Below are 22,339 nucleotides of genomic sequence, written 5' to 3'. Positions count from 1 at the left end.
GTGGGTGTACACGCATGTGTCTACATATTTTATACATGGACATACAGTGAATATTATGCACTAGCATGTGTACAGAAAGTATATGTCTACCATATATGAACATATGCATACATAGTGTAGCGACGTACATACTTTTCACACATATATACACGTGCATATATTGTACATCCGTGCATAATGGGTACAAAGTGTACCTGTTTACATAATGAATATATGATGTACATGCGGACGTACTGGGTACATGGTGTACATGTGAACATAATGTGTACATGTTGTTCATGTGTACATATCGTAATATTACAACAAATGTAAATGTACGTAATGTTTTTAATGTCTACACTGATATTAATATTATTTATTATATGTGCAATGTGATTTCATAAGCTGTTGTGATTAAATGATATCATTGTGATATTACAATCAATGGACATGTTGTACACATAATGTACATAACTGTTTTGCACACTTTATGTAAATATAATATACATATTAAACAGATTATGCACATTTATTGTACATTTGTATTTTGTAAACCTACGTACACCAGACTAATTGTACAGACTGTACCTTTATTATATATTTCTTCTTATTCCAATTTATGTACATATGATGAATAAATTCTTGGATATACTTTGTTGCATATTAAATAGACATTACTTTGGTGACAAAAGGGGGAGTTCACCCAGGTCTTTACATGGTTTATACGTATTGGTTTTCTGCTTATTACGTACTCACGTACACAACGTACATGCCTATATGACATGGACATGTGCGTACGTATGAAATCCCAGCCACTCAGGAGGCTGAGGCAGGAGAATCGCTTGAACCCCGGAGGCGGAGGTCACCGTGAGCTGAGATCCCACCATCGCACTCCAGCCTGGGTGACAAACTGAGACCCTGTCTCAAAAGAAAAAAGAAATAAAAAAGAAAAAAGAAAAGAAAAAAATAGAAAGAAAGACCACACAAGAAACACAGAAACATCAAAAGAAACACATGAACAACGAACGAAACCCAGAAACGTCAAAAGAAACAAACAAGAAAGAAAGAACCGGAAAAGGCAATTAGGAAGAGAGAAACAAAGGAGAAAGGATAGACAAATTTCTTTTCGAAAGATCCTCTAACAGCATAGTAAGGCCCAGGGAGGAACTGCGACACACCTTCCACATTACGAATATGGTTGGCCAGGAAATTAAAAATACCACGCGTAACGTAACCGTTAAACGTGACTATGAGCCGGGCATGGTGGCTCAGGCCTGTCATCCCAGCATTCTGGGGGGCTGAGGGGGGTGGGCCACCTGAGGTCAGGAGTCCAACAACAGGCTGGCCAACATGGTGAAACCCCATCTCTGCTAACAATACAAATAAACTTCTTTAATTTTAATCTAAGAAAGAAAGAAAAAAAGAAAGAAAGAAAGAACTTCTCCAGGCGTGGCGGTGCATGCCTGTAACCCCCAGCCACTCAGGAGGCTGAGGCAGGAGAATCGCCTTAACCCCGGAGGCAGAGGTCGCCGCGAGCCGAGATCGTGCCCTTGAACTCCAGCCTGGGTGACAGAGTGAAACTCTGTTTCCAAAAAAAAGAAGAAAAATGACTATGAGGGCCTGGGCCAGGGTGGTTGAGTGAGTTTACCTAGGGAGGGAGGAAGGGAGGGAGGGAGGGGTGGCGGGTGGGGGGGGGGAGAGAGAGAGAGAGAGAGAGAAAGAAAGAAAGAAAGAAAGAAAGAAAGAAAGAAAGAAAGAAGGGGGGATATGACTGAGTGGAAGGAGAGAAACCAAGGGGAGCAGGAGGGGACACAAAGAGGAAGGGGAAGGGACGGAGGCACAGTAGGTTATTCTAAAATGTATTCAAGACTGGGGTGGGGGTGGGCACGGAGGGCAACTCAGGAAACAAGCCGACTCCAGCAATGACACCTAATTCATGATTGCTGGCATCGCTGCCTTGAAAGGGGGGCACCGCATGTTTCTTCCTCCACACTCATTCGATGATTTCAGGGAAACGCCATTTACGAGCACACTCTGGACATCTACCTGCTTTCGCTACATCTGGGGAGAATCGGGAAAGTCCCCACTAACGACAAGGCCTAAAGTGGAGCTGTCATCCACAAAACCCAGGCAGAAGGGTCCATATGGGTTAAGAAAGACACCAAGAAAGAAAGGGAAACAACGGATCAAAGAGAAGAACAATCGGGCCCGGCCAGGGTCTCCAGGGGTCGTCTGGGCAACGAGGGAGTAGGGGGTGGGGGTGGGGGTGGGGGACGAATGGACTAAGGGAGGGCGGGCCTCTAAGTGGGGGGAGGTGGGGGGGAGGTGAGGCTCGGGGCGTGGGGGGTGCGGGGCGGGTGGCAGAGAGAAGCCACAATCTCTCCTGACGGTGGGCGGGCGGCCAGAGCGTCCCGTCACGCCGCCTAGACTTCGGAGAACCGGTGACCGCTAGGTGACGCCCGATGACAACATATGCAAGTGTCAGCCCGGCACCCTCCCAGGCATTTCCCCCACAACTAATGGAGCGGAGACCCTGAGGGGGAAGGAAGCACCGTGACTCGGCAATACGCGCAGAAACACACGCACCTACGTACGTGCGTAGGTACGTACGCACGCACGCACGCACGCACGCACGGACGTACCCACGCACGCACTCACACGCACGGCGTATCCCACAGAATAGCAGAGTGTATACCGTGATAGCGAGAGGGCCCACGCCATTTTCTTCTCTAGTAACAAAAGAAAAAGCAGGCCGAGGCCCGGCGGCCCACGCCCCTCACCCCAGCACTCCGGTAGTCAGAGGCAGAGGCGGGCGGGTCACCCGGGGTCAGGAGTTTCGAACCATCCCCGTCAACATGGCGAAACCCCCGCCTCCAGGCCCTCGAAAGGCCGGGCAGGGGCAGGAGAATCGCTGGAACTCGGGAGGTGGAGGTCGCAGTGAGCCAAGATCTCACCACCGACCGCACTTCAGCCTGGGCGACAGAGCGAGACTCCGGGGGCGGGGAGGGGGGTGGTGGGGCGGATTCGCTTCCCTCTTTAGGTGACCACGCACCGTGACACGTACACAGAGAGCTCGGAAGGTACACAGGCTCTGACCTCCTCTGTGGTTTTGAGTCGGTCTGGCGATATTTTCCAGGCCTTCCGTTTCCCCGTAAGCAGTCACAGAAATGAAAACTCCCTCCTTTCCCAATTCGTCTTCAGCTCATCATCAGGCCGCAAGAATAAGCAGCCCGACCCGATCCGACCCTCCCGCTGGGTCCGGGAGCAATTGCACTCCAGCCCGGGCGACAGAGCGAGCGAGCGAGCGAGCGGAACCTCTGTCGCAGAAGAAAACAATTAAAAAGAAGGAAGATAGATAGATAATCAGCCGGCCGTTTTGTGTCGTGCTGCGTCCTGGCACCCGCCCGGGCCGGTAGGCCCAGCTCCTCAGGGGCTGAGTCAGGGGAGCATCTCTCTAAGCCCACCAGTCAGTTCAAGGTCACAGTGACCTACGATCGACCTGGGCGACACAGGGAGACCCCATCTCTAAAAAAGTACATGGAAGCGTGGATGGTCGTAGAAGACATACAAGGAGGTGGCGGAGCACGGGAAGGCTCCGCTCGTTCCTGAAGACCAGAGCACAGCCGGGTGCGGTGGCTCAAGCCTGTCGTCCCAGCACTTTGGGAGGCCGAGGCGGGTGGATCACGAGCTCGAGAGATCGAGACCAACCTGGTCAACGTGGTGAAACCCCGTCTCTGCTAAACATACCGGAAAATAGACAAATAAATAAATTAGCTGGGCACGGTGGCACGTGCCTATAATCCCAGCTACTCGGGAGGCTGAGGCAGGAGAATTGCCTGAACCCAGGAGGCGGAGGTTGCGGTGAGCCGAGATCGCGCCATCGCACTCCAGCCTGGGTAACGAGAGCGAAACTCCGTCTCAAAAAAATAAAAAAGACCAGAGCACACAAACAGGACCATCCGCTTGAGGTAGCCACCGTTCCGAATCACGGCGGAGGCCTCGAGGATTTCAGAGCAAGGCCCTGCCGTCATCTGCGGCACCCGACCTCGCCTGTAAATATTTCCGGAAACCGACTCGTCCGTCCATTCATTCACTCACTCATCCATCCATCCATCCATCCATCCATCCATCCATCCATCCAGTAGGGAGGAAGGAAGAGAAAAAAGAAAAAGAATGAGGCCGGGTGTGGTGGCTCATGCCTGTAATTCAAGTACTTTGGAGGCCAAGGCGTGCAGATCACCTGAGGTCGGGAGTTCAAGACCAGCCTGACCAACATGGTGAAACCCCATCTTTTTTTTTTTTTTTTTCAATAAATAAATAAATAAATAAAAGAAAAGGAAGAAAGGGGGGAGGGGAGGAAGAGAGAGAGAGAGAGAAGGAGAAGAAGGAGAAGAAAGAGGAAAAGAAGGAGGAGGAGGAGGAGGAGGAGGAGGAGGAGGAGGAGGAGGAGGAGGAGAAAAGAAATAAAAAGAGGGCAGCGCACCATGGCTCACGCCTATAATCCCAACACTTTGGGAGACTCAGGTGGAAGAATCGCTTGAGCCCAGGAGTTTGAGACCAGCCCTGGCAACACAGCGAGCCCCCGTTTGTACTAAAAAATCAAAACAATTAAAAAGTTAGCCGGGCATCGTGATGGCAGGCACCTGTATAGTTCTAGCTGTTTTGGAGCCCGAGGTGGGAGGATTGCTTGAGGTCGGGAAGTGGAGGCTGCCATGGGCCTTGGCCAGACAAATGCACCGCAGCCTGTTTCCCGGGCTGGTCTTCAACTCCTCAGCTCTAGCGAAGCACCTGCCTCACCTCCAAACTTGCACCCACCACATTCATCCGTCCCGGAGGTGTCTGTGACAGATTTTAGTAGGGGAGCATTCATTTCTAAATACCAGAGCAGATCAACAGGACCATCCGTTTGAGACAGACACCACCATTCTGAATCACAGCAGAGGCTTTGAGGATTTCAGAGCAAGACCCTGCTGCTATCTGCAGATAACCACCCTTCTTTCGAGGGACAGGGCTCTGTCAGGTAGCCTCTGGCTGTAAACCAAAGGCCCAACCACGGGGCCATAAAGTTAACCATGTTAGCCGAGCCGCTCATAACGCACCGAGCATAATCCCAGCACTTTGGGAGGCTGAGACGACGGGTGGATCACTTGAAGTCAGGGGTTCGAGACTAGCCTGCTGACCAGGGCAAAACCCCGTCTCTACTACATACACAAAAGTTAGCCGGGTGCGGTGGCACGCACCTGTAGTCCCAGCTACTCACTCGGGAGGCCGAGGCGGAAGAATCGCTTTGACTCGGGAGTCGGAGGTTGCAGAGAGCCGCGATCACGCCACTGCACTCCAGGCTGGGCGACAGAGGAAGACTCCGTCTCAAATAAGAACAATAGCAAGAAGTATAATAATAATAACGACGTTAAATTAAATGTAGAAAAACAAGAAATCACACATAATTTGTAGCGTCATTGCTGCCTCAAAAGGCGAGAAGCATAGGTTTGTGTCACCATGGGTTTTCTTTGTTCCTGAAAAATTGCTCATTCATTCATTCATTCATTCATTCGTTCGTTCGTTCAATTCTATTTTATTCTGTTCCATTCTATTCTATTCTATTCTAGCGTGTGTGTGTGTGTGAGTGTGTGTGTGTGTGTGTGGCTTTTTTCTGTTTTCTAAATATGGGGTTTCTTTTTTCTAAAGATGGCCAGGCTGGTCTTGAACTCCTGACCTCAGGTGATCCACCCACCTCGGCCTTTCAAAGTGCTAGGATGACAGGCGTGAGCCACCGCGCCCGGCCTTATTCTAATATTTTGGAGAAGCAGTCTTTCTCTGTCACCCAGGCTCAGTGCAACCTCCGCCCCCTGTGGGTTCAAGCAATTCTCCTACCTCAGCCTCCCGAGTGAGTGAGCAGCTGGGACTACACTACAGGCACGTGCCACCACGGCCCCCTAACTTTTCTGTATTTCCAGTAGAGGCAAGGGTTTCACTATGTTGACCATGCTGGTCTCGACCTCCTGACCTCTGATCCACCCGCCACAACCTCCCAGGCAGGCTTGAGCCACCACCACGCCTGGCCTATTTATTCTTTTTTCCTTAACTTTCCAGAAGGCTAGTTGCTTAAGCTTTCTAATTATTTTATTAATATTACTAATACCCTGATAACACTCCTAAAATGGCAATAGTTACATAATTGTATAGAACTGTCCTTGGATGATAAAGCACTTTTATTTCACATCAAGACAGCAATTACTTTAGATCATAATATGTCCACGCTAGACACCTGAAATTATACCTAGCACTATCTTTCTATGACTAAAAATTCAGAAATGCATACTGAACGGAAGATCCTTATCAAAATGATTTACGAGTCTTACAATTATCCTTTAATTCTTGCCGGGTATTGTTACTGCTATTTTGTGCATTAAAAACTGGAAAACAAAACAAATGACAAAAATGACATGAACTCCAGGTAGGGCTAGCTAGGTTCCTCAGGTCCATTTTCTTCAGTACTTTCAATAACATATGAAGTGTTATGAAGCTTGCCCCATGGATTTTTCAACTGCATACTATAACCTGAAGGGTTAGGGAAAAGTCCGAGAAAGGGTCCTTTGAAGTAAAAATTAATTTAAAGGGACAAAACCCACACAGTAATAGAAACAGAATATTAATTTTGTTCTCTATGGCAAAAATAGCCAACACGGTCAAGAATACTTTATGAGTCAGGTTGCAAAAGTGACAATTTTAGAAAACTCTATTAAGAGAAATTGACAGAGGGGGAGGTGGGGAGGGATAGCCTGGGGAGAAATGCCAAATGTGGGTGAAGGGGAGAAGAAAAGCAAAGCACACTGCCATGTGTGTACCTACGCAACTGTCTTGCATGCTCTGCTCATGTACCCCAAAACCTAAAATCCAATAAAAAATTAAAAAAAAAAAAAATGGACAGAATAAAATCTGATTTCTCACACTCTAAAAACTGATGAAAACTAAACTGGCTTCACCAAAAACAGTCAATCTCTATGGTAACACTGTAACTCTCAGGTTGAGTAGCTCAAAATCAATCCAATCTCCAGCAAGACAAAGTTTAGCCTTTCTGTTCATTTAGGAGGATATTCTTTTTATCTGATCAAAGAACAATGAGACCCGGGGGTCAGAATGGCGATTCCCTAGGCAACAAGGGAGGGAGGAACGCGAAGATGGGGGCGGGGGCGGGGGCAGCGGACAAGTCACAGTTGCCCCGGGCTGTGCGCAGGCGGCCTGAGTGTTCTTCCTCCATGAGGCCTCGGTTTTCAGAGTGCCTTCTTTCTTCCTCCGTGAGGCCTCGGTTTTCAGAGTAACGGTGGCCGCTAGGGGATGCCCGAAGTCTGCCTGCCAACAGAGAGTGTCAACCAGGAATGAACTGGGATCGCCAGGAACGGGAGCGGGAGAGGGGAAGAATGGAGCCCTCCCCCCACCACAGCACAGTGGGTCCGCCGTGCCCTCCCAGGCAGTTGCCACAAGCAATCGACCAGCGCCTTAGGGAGACACAGCCTAAGTCCCCACCCATCGGATTATGTGAAACTTCCTTCCAGAGAGAAGAGACCGACTGGAAATTCTCTCCGTCAAGGTCGAAACCTAAAAGGATCACTGGCACACCCACCAGGCCCAAGACAATTTTGAAAAGAGTTGTTTCAAAATGGAAGAGCAGTTTCTGTGTTTGGGGTACATCCGTATATTTCCGTATAACAAAATTAGTTGTTTTAAACATGACGCTTTAAAAGAAAAAAAAAAAAATTTTTTTTTTTTTTTAACTCCTTACCTGTACAGTCCTGCGATAGGCAGACCACGGGACTCGTCAGCTCAGAGTCCGTGAGGCCAGAAGCTGACATCCTGCATGTCTACTCAGAATGAATGAACGAATGAACGAGTTTATTTATTTACTTTGAGACACAGTCTCGCTCTGTCCCCTAGGGTGGAGGGCAGGCAATGGCACGATCTAGGCTCACTGCAACCTCTCCGTCCCGGGTTCAAGTGATTCTTTCTGCCTCAGCCTCCCGAGTGGCTGGGAGTACAGGCATGTGCCACCACGCCCGGATGACTTTTGCATTTTTAGTAGAGACGGAGTTTCACCATGTTAGCAAGAATGGCCTCGATCTCCTGACCTCGTGATCCGCCCACCTCCCAAAGTGTTGGGGTTGATTACACGCGTGAGCCAGCCACCGCACCCGCCCGGGCCTGTAGTCCCAGCTACTCGGGAGGCTGAGGCAAGAGAATTGCCTGAACCCAGGAGGCGGAGGTTGCGGTGAGCCGAGATCGCGCCATTGCACTCCAGCCTGGGTAACAAGAGCGAAACTCCGTCTCAAAATAAATAAATAAACAAAGTTAAAAAAAATTAAATGCTGTATTCTGTTAGCTTTGCTTTGTACCCTGAGAAGGACATAATATAGCTGTTGTCTGTCTGTCTGTTTGTGACAGGGTCTCGCTCTGTCTGTCGCCCAGGGTGAAGTGCCTCCAAGTAGCTGAGACTACAGGCACGGACCCCGGGGTTTGGCCATGTAGCCCCAGGTTGGTGGTGGAGCTCCCGTGCTCAAGAGATCTTACTGCCTCTGCCTCCCAAAGTGTTGGGGTTACCGGCATGAGCCACCGCACCCGGCCTGACTCAATACCAGGAAGGGCCAGGATCTGCCAAGGCCTGTGTTCCAAAGTGGGGACAGTGGATCCCATGGTAGAGGGAGCCATCGGTCCACACTGAGCTCCGGCCAGCCCCAGGCCCCACCATGCAGACCAAATCAGAAGGAACAGGGTCCCTCGTCCTACACACCGCATCCCTTCACTGAACTTGGGAGCGGATCCATTTCCCAAACATGAGGTGGCTCTCAGTTTGAAACGGGTCACAAGGGGCCTGGCTTTCCCGAGTCGGCAGGATAACGAAGTCCTTCCGTGACATAGAACGAGGTGTGGCTCGAATCTAGATTCTCCAGTTAAAACCAAGGAAGATGGCCAGGAGCGGTGGCTCGTGCCTGTCATCCCAGCACTTTGAGAGGCCAGGCCGAGGTGGAAGTATCAGGAGGTCAGGAGTTTGAGACCAGCCTGGCCAAGACAGTGAAACCCCTGCCTCTACTGAAAACACAAAAATGTTAGCTGGGCGTGGTGGCGCGTGCCTGTAATCCTAGCTACTCAGGAGGCTGAGTCAGGAGACTCGCTGGAAACCAGGGAGGCAGAGGGTGCAGTGAGCTGAGATCGTGCCACTGCGCTCCAGCCAGGGGGACAGAGCAAGACTCGGTCTCAGAAAACACACACACACACACACACCACCACCACCACCACCACCACCACCACCACCAAAGAAAACCAACGTGTCACACTCGATCGAGACAGACAGAGACAGAGAGAGATGAGAGAGACAGAGAGAGAGAGAGAGAGAGAGAGAGAGAGAGAGAGATGTTATATCCGAGTGACATAAAGAATGCACCGCACTCTGAAACTGAATTATGAGTCCTTTATGTTAGCCAGCGACGGAGAGGTGGCTAATGCCCAAAATTCTCTCTCAGGCCCAAAGAAAGAAAGAGTTAGGGGGTTCTTTATACACTAGTTTGAAAAAGGAGGGGGGAAACCTAGCTGAAGCAAATTTTTCACAAAAGCAGAGTAAGCAAAAAGTTAAAAGATAAAGTAGTACAGGCTGGGCATGGCAGATCACGCCTATAATCCCAGCACTTAGGGAGGCCGAGACGAGTGGATCACAAGGTGAAGAGATCGAGACCATCCTGGTCTAAACAGCGAAACCCCATCTCAACTCAAAAAAAGAAAAAAGAAAAAAAAATTAGCTGGGCATGGTGTCACGTGCCTGTAGTCCCAGCTACTCGGGAGGCTGAGTCAGGAGACTCACTTGAAACCAGGGAGGCAGAGGGTGCAGTGAGCTGAGATTGTGCCACTGCACTCCAGCCAGGGAGACAGAGCAAGACTCGGTCTCAGCAAACACACACACCACCACCACCACCACCACCACCACCACCACCACCACCAAAGAAAACCAATGAAGGTGTTTAACTCAACGTGTCGCACTCGATCGAGAGAGACAGAGTCAGAGAGAGATGAGAGAGACACAGAGAGTAACAGAGAGAGAGAGACAGAGAGAGAGAGAGAGAGAGAGAGACAGAGAGAGAGAGAGAGAGAGAGAGAGAGAGAGAGAGAGATGTTATATCCGAGTGAGATAAAGAATGCACCGCAATCTGAAACTGAATTATGAGTCCTTTATGTTAGCCAGCGACGGAGAGGTGGCTAATGCCCAAAATTCTCTCAGGCCCAAAGAAAAAAAGAGTTAGGAGGTTCTTTATACCTTAGTTTGAAACAGGAGGGGGGAAACCTAGCTGAAGCAAATTTTTCACAAAAGCAGAGTAAGCAAAAAGTTAAAAGATAAAGTAGCACAGGCTGGGCATGGCATCTCACGCCTATAATCCGAGCACTTAGGGAGGCCGAGATGGGTGGATCACAAGGTGAAGAGATCGAGACCATCCTGGTCTAAACAGCGAAACCACGTCTCAACTCAAAAAGAAAAAAAAAAAAGAAAAAGAAAATTAGCTGGGCATGGTGGCACGTGCCTGTAGTCCCAGCTACTCGGGAGGCTGAAGCAGGAGAATTGCTTAAACCCAGGAGGCGGAGGTTGCAGTGAGCCGAGATCGTGCCATTGCCCTCCAGTCTGGGTAGCAGCAGCGACACTCTGTCTCAAATGAGAGAAAAAAGCAAAAAAAAAAAAAAAAAAAAGAGAGAGAGGAGGAATGGGGGGGAGAGAGAGAGAGAGAGAGAGAGAGAGAGAGACAGAGAGCAGAGAGAGGAGGAGGAAAGGGGTACTCAATGGAGAGAGAATTACACATATCTTATAATGCTTTTGATACCATAATCGGTGGCCCGGGTGCACTTTTAAAACAGAAACAACAGCAGCAGCGGCAGCAAAAGCCAGCCAGCCAGACAGACCGTCACAGAGACAGTATTGTTACTAAAGACAGGTTTTCACTAACACGGGGGTGGGGGGGGAGACAGAGAGAGAGAGAAAGAGAGAGGAGGGTGGATAACGAGGTCAAAAGATGGAGATCATCCTGGCCAGGCCAACATAGTGGGACCCCGCCTTCACTAACAATACAAACGTATTAGCTGAACAGGAATGTTGTCAGCAGGCTCAGGCTTCATAGCCAAAAAGCTGAAACCACCATCTGGGATGTTTTCCCGAGAGCCAGTGGTTTCACGAGGGGCCGTGTGTAGTTGTGGAAATGGAGAGGAATGTTTGGAGCTCCATATTTGAGACAGAACGGACAGGGCTCGGTCACGGGTCATTTAAGACATGGGGAGATACAGACTGAGAAAACCCTCCCAGCATCCTAGCTGAACAGAGAGGTGCACGATTTATCGAGACACTAAGTCTGGGTCACAACCGAGTCAACGGAGAAAGCAAACCCAGATTTTAGGGTTGGATTTATCTCTCTCTCTCTCTCTCTCTCTCTCTCTCTCTCTCTCTCTCTCCCCCCCCGCCCCTTCAGAGGGAGTCTCACTCTGTCCACCAGGCTAGAGTCCAGTGGTGCGATCTCGGCTCACTCACTGCAACCTCCGACTCCTGGGTTCAATTAAATCTCCTGCCTCAGCCTCCCGAGAACCTGGGATTGCAGGCACGCACCACCACGCCCGGCTAATTTTTGTCCTTTTTTTCCTTCTAAAGACGGGGTTTCACCATGTTGCTCAGGCCGGTCTTGAACTCACGACCCCAGGTGATCTGCCCGCCTTGGCCTCCAAAGTGCTTGGATTACAGGCGTGAGCTCCCGCGCCTGGCTAATTTTTGTCTTTCTGTAGAGACGGGGTTTCACCATGTTGGCCAGGATGGTCTCAAACTCCTGACCGCAGGTGATCCGCCCACCTCGGCCTCCCAAAGTGCTGCAGTGACAGGCAGGAGCCACCGTGCCAGGCCTGAATCTTTATCAATGTGTAACATCTTTGAGGTCTCCAAGTCCAGAAATAAACTCGCCACTTCTGCACAGGATTCTGTATGGAGATCAAATCTGAGATTCCTAAAGTAAAGAATTGAGGCCTTGGGAATGGATTGGATTAGATCTACCTGAGCTTATATTAAAATAAAAAAGAGGGAGAGGAAGAGGGAGGGGTGGAAGAAAGTGGGGGAGGGAGGGGGAGAGAGAGAGAGAGAAGAGGAAGAAGAAGAAGAAGAAGAAGAAGAAGAAGAAGAAGAAGAAGAAGACCTCATGAATTTCTAGAAAATAAGACCTTATGACTTTTGCATCCGTTGGCGACTCTAGGTAGTTTGCTGAACCTGGTTCTGTGGCCTTGCCTCTGTTTACTTTTGCACTCCAGGCCACGATGCACAGTGCCAGACCTGGGAGGAGTTCAGCCACGCTGCCTACCGAGAGAGAAGCTTTACCTCGCTGACCCTGTGAAGGCACGTGTGGTTCTCAAATACAGGCATTCTGATGGAAACTTGTGTGTTAAACACACAAGTAACAGATGATCGAGTTTGTCTGGTGTCTAAAAGAGAGCAAGCTCAAGATGGAAAGAAGACTGAGAAATTCCACAGTCAACTAACTAGTGGCACTGACCGTAGCCAGGGAATCCCTCAGTGTTACCATGGAAACTGAGTGAATGGTTTGAAATGAAGACTTTGTCATGTACTGAGGAAGTAAATATCTTTCTTTTGAAGTAGGGAAAGTGTTGGGACAGAAAATACTTTATGTAACTAAGTGGACTCTTCAGAAGCTCAGAGGTCATTTTCTGTAATTTTCTTTTGAACGTTTTCTTTAGAGAGCTAGGAATGCGAATGTTTTCAGTCAGAAAGCCTGTATTTACTTTTGGAAACTGCACAAGCGATGCATCTGTCTCCGGAACTTTGCAGATTACTTGATGTTAGGTAAAACGCACAATTGTTTCTTTCTGGCAGATTCGTAACAGTAACTTGAAAATGAGATATTACGAAAAGCCAATGCTTCCTTAAATTTAGTTCATCTTTCTTTCAAAGAACATTCAATGTAACCGTTGTGTTGGATCGAGGTATTTCTTTTGGAGCATAAAATGTATGCTGTCGATGACCAATAGACATAAAAGATGGTCATCGGAACAAACTCCGCACCACAGTGCGCATTGTTACGAATGCCGTGCACCTGAGTATGTCTAGTAGTGTGGCCTCAATTATATCTAACAGGAATTGACTAACCAGTATGCTTTGCCTTCTCTCTCTCTCTCTCTCTCTCTCTCTCTCTCTCTCTCTCTCTCTCTCTCTCTCTCCAGAGAGATACAATAAAAATACCTTTTATTATAGGGGATTGGTAGTATCAGCTCGTTGAACAATGACTTTGAATCTAGTTTTCAGTTATCAGAAGCAGCAGTTACTTGAGTGCGTGAATGCAATGACGGTCACTACACATGTACCACAACCACCATTTTACAGACATTTTCACGACGTATTTTTCATCTGCAGTTTCTCAGAAGGCCGATAGATGATCCCAACTGTCACATCATTGCATACTTCTGTCCGTCTTCTCTCTTTCTGTAACCAAAGTGTTAGGTGTGACTGTCACAACTGTCATGTTTTCCAGTAAACCGGAAGTATGATATTATTTGACACTTATGTTCGTACCCTAATTTCACCACCCAAACGTCGTGTTCACATGTTGATTCCCCAGGAATGGAATGAAGGTACTACATTGAAATACATCCTGCAGGCCAAGCGCGGTGGCTCAAGCCGGTAATCCCAGGACTTTGGGAGGCTGAGGCGGGTGGATCATGAGGTCAAGAGATGGAGACCATCCTGGTCAACATGGTGAAACCCCGTCTCTACTAAAAATACAAATCATTAGCTGGGCATGGTGGCGCGTGCCTGTAATCCTAGCTACTCGGGAGGCTGAGGCGGGAGAATTGCCTGAACCCAGGAGGCGGAGGTTGCAGTGAGCCGAGATCGTGCCATTGCACTCCAGCCTGGGGAAGAAGAAGAAAGAAGAAGAAGAAGAAGAAGAGAAGAGGAGGAGGAGGAGGAGGAGGAGGAGGAGGAGGAGGAGGAGGAGGAAGAAGAGGAGGAGAGGAGGGGGAGGAGGAGGAGGAGAAGAAGAAGAGGAGGAGGAGGAGGAGGAGGAGGAGGAGGAGAAGAAGAAGAAGAAGAAGAAGAAGAAGAAGAAGAAGAAGAAGAAGAAGAGAATAATAATAAGAAGAAGAACAGGAACAAGAAGAACAAAAACAAGAAAGAAAGAAAGAAAGAAAGAAAGAAAGAAAGAAAGACCTTATTGTTGTACCCGAGCGAGTCAAAGAATGCACCAGACTCTGAGATTGAATTATGAGTCCTTTATTATGCCAGCGACCGAGAGGTGGCTGATGCCCAAAATTCTCTCGGCCCCTAAGGAAATATTAGGCGGTCTTTTATACCCTAGTTTTAAAAGGGAGGGGGAACTTAGCTGAAGGAAATTTTTCACAAAAGCAGAGTAAGCAAAAAGTTCAAACTTCAGCTAGTACATGAGAAATAAAACAGTGCCAGGTGCGAGGGGTAAAGTTGTCACAAAAGACATACAACTTATATAGGTAACCGGGGCTCTGGGCATTGGACAGCACCTGCCCGCATTCCCAAGCTCTGCTGGTACCACTGAACTCGGCCTCTTATGAACAAATGCGTTCCCAGCGTCAGCCCGCCCCAGCTACATACTCTGGTGACATAGTGAATGGTGGGAAAATCACTAAAATGTAGAAGGTAAGATGGAGTCTGCCCAGCTCAGGAAGCTAACTGACATAAAGCCTGAACAGCTTTTAGTCTGAGAAAGAGAGAGCTAGTTTTAACTGGCAAAAAGCAGGTTATCACATTATGAAGTACAGTTTACAGGAACCGGCTGTCACTAGACATCGAGAAATCCACAAAAGCGCTAGTCAACAGCAGGAGAAAAACAGCAGCTCACACACGTCCTGGGGAAAAGATACACCGTCCTAGAATTCCGTGCCAAGGCATCACCTCCGGTCATCTTAAGGGAGCAAAGTATCGCTTTTTAGACAGCGTTTCTATTTTGGGCACAAACTACTACGGCCCAGCGTGGCGCCACGATGCCCTTCCCATTTTGCATATATGCTGGCCCGGGGAAGGAGAAAAGAAGACATCAAGAGAAAAGGTGATTGAGAGACCCAGCCAAGATGAAGCTTTCCCAGGGAGGGAGGGAGGGAGGGATGGCTGAGGAGTGAAGGGGTGAAAAAGCCCCACCACTACTGTCCAGCCCGCCCACCCGCTTGCCCACGAGGACCAAAGGCTGTGCCATCGCCCCCAGCTGCCTCTGGGGAAGTGGGACCGTGCCCCACCCCCACCCCCACCCCCACCCCCCATCTTCAAAAACAGTGGCCACTGAGTGAGGTGAGATCTGGCCATCACCCATGCAAATGTCAACCGGCAAAGGGTGGGGGGAGGGGAGAGAGGATGGAGGCCCACGCGCCTGGCTCCAGAACGTTTCCACGCAGGGTGGTGAGAGGCGCGGCGTTGGGGGGAACCCACCTCACAAACTCAACGAGTTGGAGTAAAGGGGCGGGTGGGGGGTGCTTAAAAAATAAACCAACTCCTCATAAAGCCCAGGTAGAAGAGTCTATGCGCATGAAAGACACCAACAAACAAAGGAACACAAAGTACCGATAAAGGAACAATAGGGCCCCCACCGGGGCGGAGGTTCCCCAGGCAACGAGGGAGAGAGGGAGGGGCCTCCAGATGGGCGGAAGAGAAACCGGTTGCCCCAGGTTCTGTGAAGTCCTCGGGCTCACAGAGCTCCCTCCGCGCCACCTCGATTTTCCATTACAGTGGCCGCTAGGTGATGCCCAAAGACCACCGATGCTTGCAGGCGTCAGCACGAAAAAGAAGGGAACGCTGGATCGCTCTGGGTCGGGGTGGAGGTTGGGGGGCGGGGGCGGGGGCGGGGGCGGGGGCGGCTCAGGCACGCCGCGTCACCGGCCTCTCCCCGATCCCTCTCGGATCAGGTCGTTTCTGGGCCCAGGGAGTCCTCTCGGGTGATGCCCGCCTGCAACTAGTCGACCGGAGCCTCCAGGGGACACGGCCTAGGCACCCGCCCGTGGGTTCATCTGGAACTTCCATTCCCCTAGAGAGAAGGAAGAGGAGACCAGGGGCGGGGGCGTGTGGACGGAGGCTAGGGGTGGAGATGGGGCCTATCTAAGATGGAAGTCCAGTCCCTAGCGTTTCCGAGTGGACTCCAGACCCACCACCTCAGAGTGTCAATATCCGTTACAGGGAAGCGAAGGTCCGTGAAATCCACACTCACTCCCGGAGTGAGTGGCACGATCTCGGCTCACGGCAACCTCCGCCTCCTGGGTTCCAGCGATTCTCCTGCCCTCAGGCTCCCGAGTAGCTTGGGATGACAGGCACGTACCACCCACCGTGCCGGGTGAATGTTGTATTCTTAGTAGAGACGGGGTTTCTCCACGTTGCCCCGGCGCCGGTCTCGAACTCTCGACCTCTCGCGATCCACCCACCGTCTCCTCACGAGAACATCACTGGGCCGTCCCAGCCCAGTAGCGTTACAGTGGCCATGCCTTAGAAATCACTCCCACGCACACACCGCGATAGGTCCTATGTCTAGAAATGTATGCCGCGGTCATGAGCTTTCTTCCTTAGCGCCTCCACGATTGGCTTCGCTAGGTAAGATTTTCCCTAACCGTTTATTTTTGAGTTGAGGAGTTTGTCAGGGAAATAGGAGAAGGATAGACGCCACAAGTGACAGGGAGAAAAGTCTGAAACATGCTCCTTTCATCCAAGTGGGAGCCTGGCCTCGACCTCCCCAAATCCTACACACCGAGTGGGGAAACCCAGCAGGGCCCCTCTGTCCGTCTAGATTCCTCTCGGCCTCTGTAAGCACGCGCTCTTTCCTTTTCGTGGAAGAGGCAGGGCCCTCCCCCTCCCCCAGAACCGAAGGTCTCAGGACCTAGAGTCGGAGAAGATACACCCTGTGGAACCCAAGTCATCCCGGGGGGCCTTCGTTCTGCAGGGGACCCAGAAACGAAACGTGTCTGGCCTATTCTCTGATTCATCTGTCTCTGACGAGTTGACGTTTCAGGCGAACCTTCAAAGGGCCAAAGGCAAAGAGCTCTTCCTCTGCCCCTACCCGACCTTTTCGTGAGCAGCGAAGGGTGACAGTCTCCTCAGGCAGGCCCAGGTCACCAGGTATCCCGATCCATTTCTCCCCTCCCTCCCAGTGGGATTCCACCCATCCGTCTTCGGGATGGGGCGACACAAAGTCCAAGTTACTTTACCGAGTCACTAACGGAGAGAGGGGATCGAGGGAGTCAACCTATGTCAGAAATGACATAGGTTCAGAGCCTAAAAAAGGGCCGGCCGCAGTGAAAGGTGGCAGGGTGCGAGCTTGCTCCCCCCCCCCCCCCCCGGGACAGAGTCTCACCCCTGTCGCCCAGGCTGGAGTGCAACGGCGTGATCTCAGCCCAGGGCAACCTCCGCCCCCCAGGTTCAAGGGATTCTCCTGCCTGCCTGCCTGCCTGCCTGCCTGCCTGCCTGCCTGCCTGCCTGCCTGCTTGCTTGCCTCAGCCTCCCGGGTTGCTGATATCACAGGCATCCCCCACCACACGCCCGGCTAATCATTTGTACGTTTAGTAGAGACGGGGTTTCATCAGGTTGGCCACGCTGGTCTCGCTCGAACTCCTGACCTCAAGTGATCCTCCCTCCTGGGCCTCCCAAAGTGCTATAGGATGACGGGCGTGAGCCACCGCTCCCCGCCCGCGCGCTTGCTCTTCAAGGGTGAAGTGCTGGCGGCTCACGCCCGTCATCCCAGCACTTTGGGAGGCCCAAGAGGGCGGATCACTTGAGGTCAGGAGTTCGAGGCCAGCCTGACCAACATGGCGAAACCCCATCCCTCCTGAAAATAGGAAAAGTAGCCGGGGGGCGTGGTGGTGCGCGCCCGTCATTCCAGCTACCGAAGGACGAAGCAGAAAAGGAGACTCTTCCAGCCAGCCCCACCGCGTCCCCCCACCCCCAGCCACAGCCACAGCCAGCCTTCTTGTGGGGCGGCGCCTGCCGAATGGAGTGGAGCCCGAGGCCATGGGAGCCATCACCTCCGACTCCAGAAGGGAAACAGGGCTGTCTGCCTTTGAATGGGGCTCTAGAAGGCGGCTCGGCTGCCGCTTCCGAAGCGATGCGCCTCCCTTCGCCTGGCACAGAGCGAGGCTCCGTCTCAAAAAGAAGAATGAGAAAAAAGAAGAAAATATTAGCACGTCAGTTGTGGTCGCGAATCAGTCCCCGGAGGCCAGGCACAGTGTGGCTCGAGCCCATCCATCATCCCAAAACTTTGAGACGCCAGGTCGGGAGGATTGCAACGAAGTGATGAGACCCTGCCTGTAGAAAGGGTCTACAGACAGGGTCTCATCACTTCGTTGCAATTGATCTGTTTGTTTGTTTGTTTTGAGACGGAGCTTCGCTCTCGTTACCCACCAGGCTGGAGGGCAATGGCACGATCTCGGCTCACCGCAACCTCCGCCTCCTGGGTTCAGGCAATTCTCCCGCGTCAACCTCCCGAGTAGCCAGGACTACAGGCACGCAGCACCATGCCCAGCTAATTTCTGTATTTTTAGTAGAGACGGGGTTTCACCCGGTTGACCAGGATGGTCTCGATCTCTCGAGCTCGTGATCCACCCACCTCGGCCTCCCAAAGTGCTGGAATTCTAGGCGTGAGCCACAGCGCCCGGCCTAGAAAACATTGAAAAACTGATCTGAGGGGCCGGGCCCGGTGGCTCACGCCTGTCGTCACAGCACTTTGGGAAGCCGAGGCGGGCGGATCACCCGAGGTCGGGAGTTGCAGACCAACCTGGTGAAACCCCGTCTCAGAAAAATGAATGAATGATCTGATCACAGTGGCATGTGCCTGTGGTCCCAGGTACTCTGGAGGCTGAGGCGGAGGAATGTCTTGAACCAAGGAGTGTCTAGACTGCAGTGAGTGAGCTACGATGGCACCACTGCACTCCAGCCAGGGCGACCGAGTGAGACACTGTATCTAGATCAATAAAACAATTGGAAGGAGCTCTCTCTGTCTTACTTTCAATGGGTGTCTCTTTAGGCCAGGTGAAAAACAAGAAAGAGAGAGAGAGAGAGAGAGAGAGAGAGAGAGAGAGAGAGAGAGAGAGAGGAGAGAGGAGAAAGAGAGAGAGAGGAGAGAGAGAGAGAGAGAGAGAGAGAGAGAGAGAGAGAGAGAGAGAGAGACAGGAAGGGGGGAGAGAGAGAGAGAGAGAGGAGAGAGGAGAAACAGAGGAGAGAGGAGGGGGGGGGGAGAGAGAGAGAGAGAGAGAGAGAGAGAGGAGAAAGAGAGGAGAGAGGAGAGAGAGAGAGAGAGAGAAAGAAAGGGAGGGGGGAGAGAGAGAGAGGAGAGAGGAGAAACAGAGGAGAGAGGAGAGAGAGAGAGAGAGAAAGAGGGGGGGGAGAGAGAGAGAGAGAGAGAGAGAGAGAGAGAGAGAAGGTGTTGGGAGGCGTGTCTGCTTGATGACTAAAACTACACAAACCCAAACAAGGGGAACACAATGCGTAGGTGTGTAGGATTTGGTAAATAAATCCCGTTTTCTTTTCTTCTCCGGAGAACACCTGTAATCCCAACAACTCGGGAGGCCGAGGCAGGCAGATCACCCGAGGTCGGGAGTTTGAGAGCAGCCTGACCAACATGGTGCAACCCTGTCTCTCAATAACTAATCTGGGCACAATGGCACGTGTACTCTGGAGGCTGAGGTGGAAGAATGTCGAGCCAAGGAGTGTCCAGACTGCAGTGAGTGAGCTAGGATGACACCACTGCGCTGCAGAATTTAAGCCTCTCTCTGTCTCTCTGTTTCTCTCCCTTCCTCCGTCCCTCCCTCCCTCGTCTCTTTTCTCCGCCTCTCTCTCTCTCTCTCTCTCTCTCTCTCTCTCTCTCTCTCTCTCTCTCTCTCTCTCTCTCTCCCTCTCCCTCTCCCTCCTTTCTTTGTCACAGGATTGCCCAGGTAGGATTAACAGGTAGCTGCCGCCATGCCCAGCGAAACTTCCTTACTATTATTATTTTAAGAGAGAGTGTCTCACTCTGTTACCCAGGCTGGATTGCCGTGGCGTGGATCTCGGCTCACCGCCACGTCGGACTCCCTGGTTCAAGTGACTGGCCTGCCCCAGCCTACCGAGTTACTGATCTAACAAGCGTACGCCACCACACCTGGCACATTTTTATGTTTTTCGTAGAGACGGGGTTTCGCCATGTTGGCCAGCCGGGTCTTGCACTCCTGGCCTCAAGTGATCCACCTGGCTCAGCCCCCGCTACGTGTCGGAATTACAGGCATGGGCCGCCTCATCCGGCTCGGCCAATCTTTTTAATATATCATAGAGACGGTGTTTCCTCAGCCATGGGGTTGTGAGATTGGTTCACTCAATATGTATAGTGCTAAAGGGGTAAATTAGTGTGATTTGTGACACGGATGTGAAAAGAGTGTGTGTGTGTGTGTGTGTGTGTGTGCGTGCGTGCACGCGCGCACACACACATGCTGTGCTGGCTGGGGGTGGGGGAGAGAGAGAGAGAGAGAGAGAGAGAGAGAGAGAGAGCACGAGAGCGCGTGAGAGACCATCCTGACCGAGAGAGAGAGAGAGAGAGAGAGAGAGAGAGAGAGAGAGAGAGAGAGACCATCCTGACCAAGAGGACCTAGAAATGGTGTCTGATTTGCGTCTCTGTCTAGTCGCCCATCTGTCTGTAGGTGACTGATAATTCCACAAATGAGGGCGAGCATCATCTATTGAGCTCTTTCTTTCTCCCTCTCATGTGTGTCATCTCTGCCGTGGAACGAGGGAAAAAAAGAGGCTCTGATGGGAAGTCGTCCTGACGTCTGAGGAAGCTAAAGACAGGCTGCTGACTGAACGAAGGGCATCGTATGTGACACTCTGACGCCCGAGCCGCCTAGAAATGCATCTTAGTTTTCATGCCAGTGCTGTCAGTTTATCCTGTAAGTCAGCAAGACTGACTTACCCCCACACCCAGCAAGAACAGCACACACCCGGGTGGTCCAGTGTGGTCCCAACCGGCCCACCCAGGCCATCTGGTGAAACGGGTCGCTGGCGAATTTGAAAGCAGCCGCAATGCGGTTCCCCTGGGGAGGAGGCTCCCGGAGGGCCTTTTGGGCCTCCAGAGAGGATTTAGCACCGAAAACCGCAAATCTAACCCACCCACTGAATCTTGCTGCTCCCTCCCTCCCTCCTTACCTCCTTCCCTCCCTCCTTCCCTCCCACTGGGTCCAAGGTACAACCTGGGAGGCAGCCAAAGAAATTTCCACTGTGTGCCTTTTGTCTTTCTCTTTATTTTTAAAATAATTTTCATGTTTCAAGAGATGCTCGTTTGAAGAGGAAATTTTCACAGAGTATGAAAATTCGTCCTAAAGAACAGAGTTTCCCAACAAAGCAGAGAGAGAGAGAGAGAGAGAGAGAGAGAGAGAGAGAGAGAGAGAGAGAGATTCCGTCCAAAAACAAAACAAAACAAAAAAAAACAGGTGCACATGGCCAATGTCAGCACTTTCTGCACTATATAAATCAACTATCAGAGAGCGATCAGGCACGCCACCCTCGATGTGGCTTGTGGCACTGGAAAGAAAAGGTAGGATCGTGAGATGTGTGTGAAAATTGTCTTAGTTTGCAACGCCCGTATTATAGACTGTGTGTCCAGACCGGAAACAAGGACTGGAAAGAAACGCACAAGACAAATACGACCAGGCCCGTTCCACGTTCACGCCTGTCATCGCAGCGGTCTCAAAGGCCGACGTGGGAGAACGGCTGGAGCGCAAAGGTTTGTGATCATCTCGATCTGTCATTCGACACCACCTCCACCTGCATAAATGATCATCAGCAGCATCATCGTCATCGAAGTTTCAAAAGAAATATGTGTGTCCAGAGTGCGGACCGCAAAGCGAGACCACATGCCTACTAAGAAGGTGATAGGCAAGACACACGGGAAAGACAAACAGACAGACAGACGGACAGACGGACACGGACGGACGGACGGACACGGACGAACGGACAATAGGTAGGTAGGCAGGCAGGCAGGCAGGCAGGCAGGCAGGCAGGCCAGTAGAGATTGAGTCAGGTGAAGTGACTCAGGCCCATAACAGCACCGTGAGAGGCCAAGGCAGGCTGAATTCTGGAGAGCAGGCGTTCTGGACCAGGTGGGCGTCACGGTGGAACCTCAAACCCCATCTCACATACATACATTAAAAACAATGCAATAGTTAACCCCTGTGGTGGCGTGGTCACAGGTAGTGGGGACGGGAGGGACCTGAGGAGGGATGACGGCTTGGTCCAAACTGCGTGTGTGTGTGTGTGTGTGTGTGTGTGTGTGTGTGTGTGAGAGAGAGAGAGAGAGAGAGAGAGAGAGAGAGAGAGAGA

At 51.1% G+C, this 22,339-nt stretch overlaps 1 long non-coding RNA gene and 1 pseudogene across 2 annotated transcripts in view; one reads left to right on the top strand and one right to left on the bottom strand.

Moving 5' to 3' along the window:
• The first annotated feature begins 10,794 nt into the window (after nucleotides 1-10,794).
• On the top strand, nucleotides 10,795-12,607 carry LOC128930888 (signal recognition particle 9 kDa protein pseudogene; annotated as a pseudogene).
• Nucleotides 12,608-21,241: 8,634 nt separating this feature from the next.
• Nucleotides 21,242-22,339, bottom strand: part of LOC144581295 (uncharacterized) — a 21,541-nt gene continuing 20,443 nt past the window's right edge. For both annotated transcript variants that reach the window (XR_013531912.1, XR_013531911.1), the window contains exon 3: nucleotides 21,242-21,784. This is a non-coding gene — a long non-coding RNA (uncharacterized LOC144581295). The remainder of the gene's footprint in view (nucleotides 21,785-22,339) is intronic.

Source organism: Callithrix jacchus, chromosome Y, assembly GCF_049354715.1.
Source record: "Callithrix jacchus isolate 240 chromosome Y, calJac240_pri, whole genome shotgun sequence".
In the NCBI taxonomy this organism is placed as follows: Eukaryota; Metazoa; Chordata; class Mammalia; order Primates; family Cebidae; genus Callithrix; species Callithrix jacchus.
Note: the sequence above shows the minus strand (reverse complement) of the source record. Positions and strands in the feature narration are given on the sequence as shown.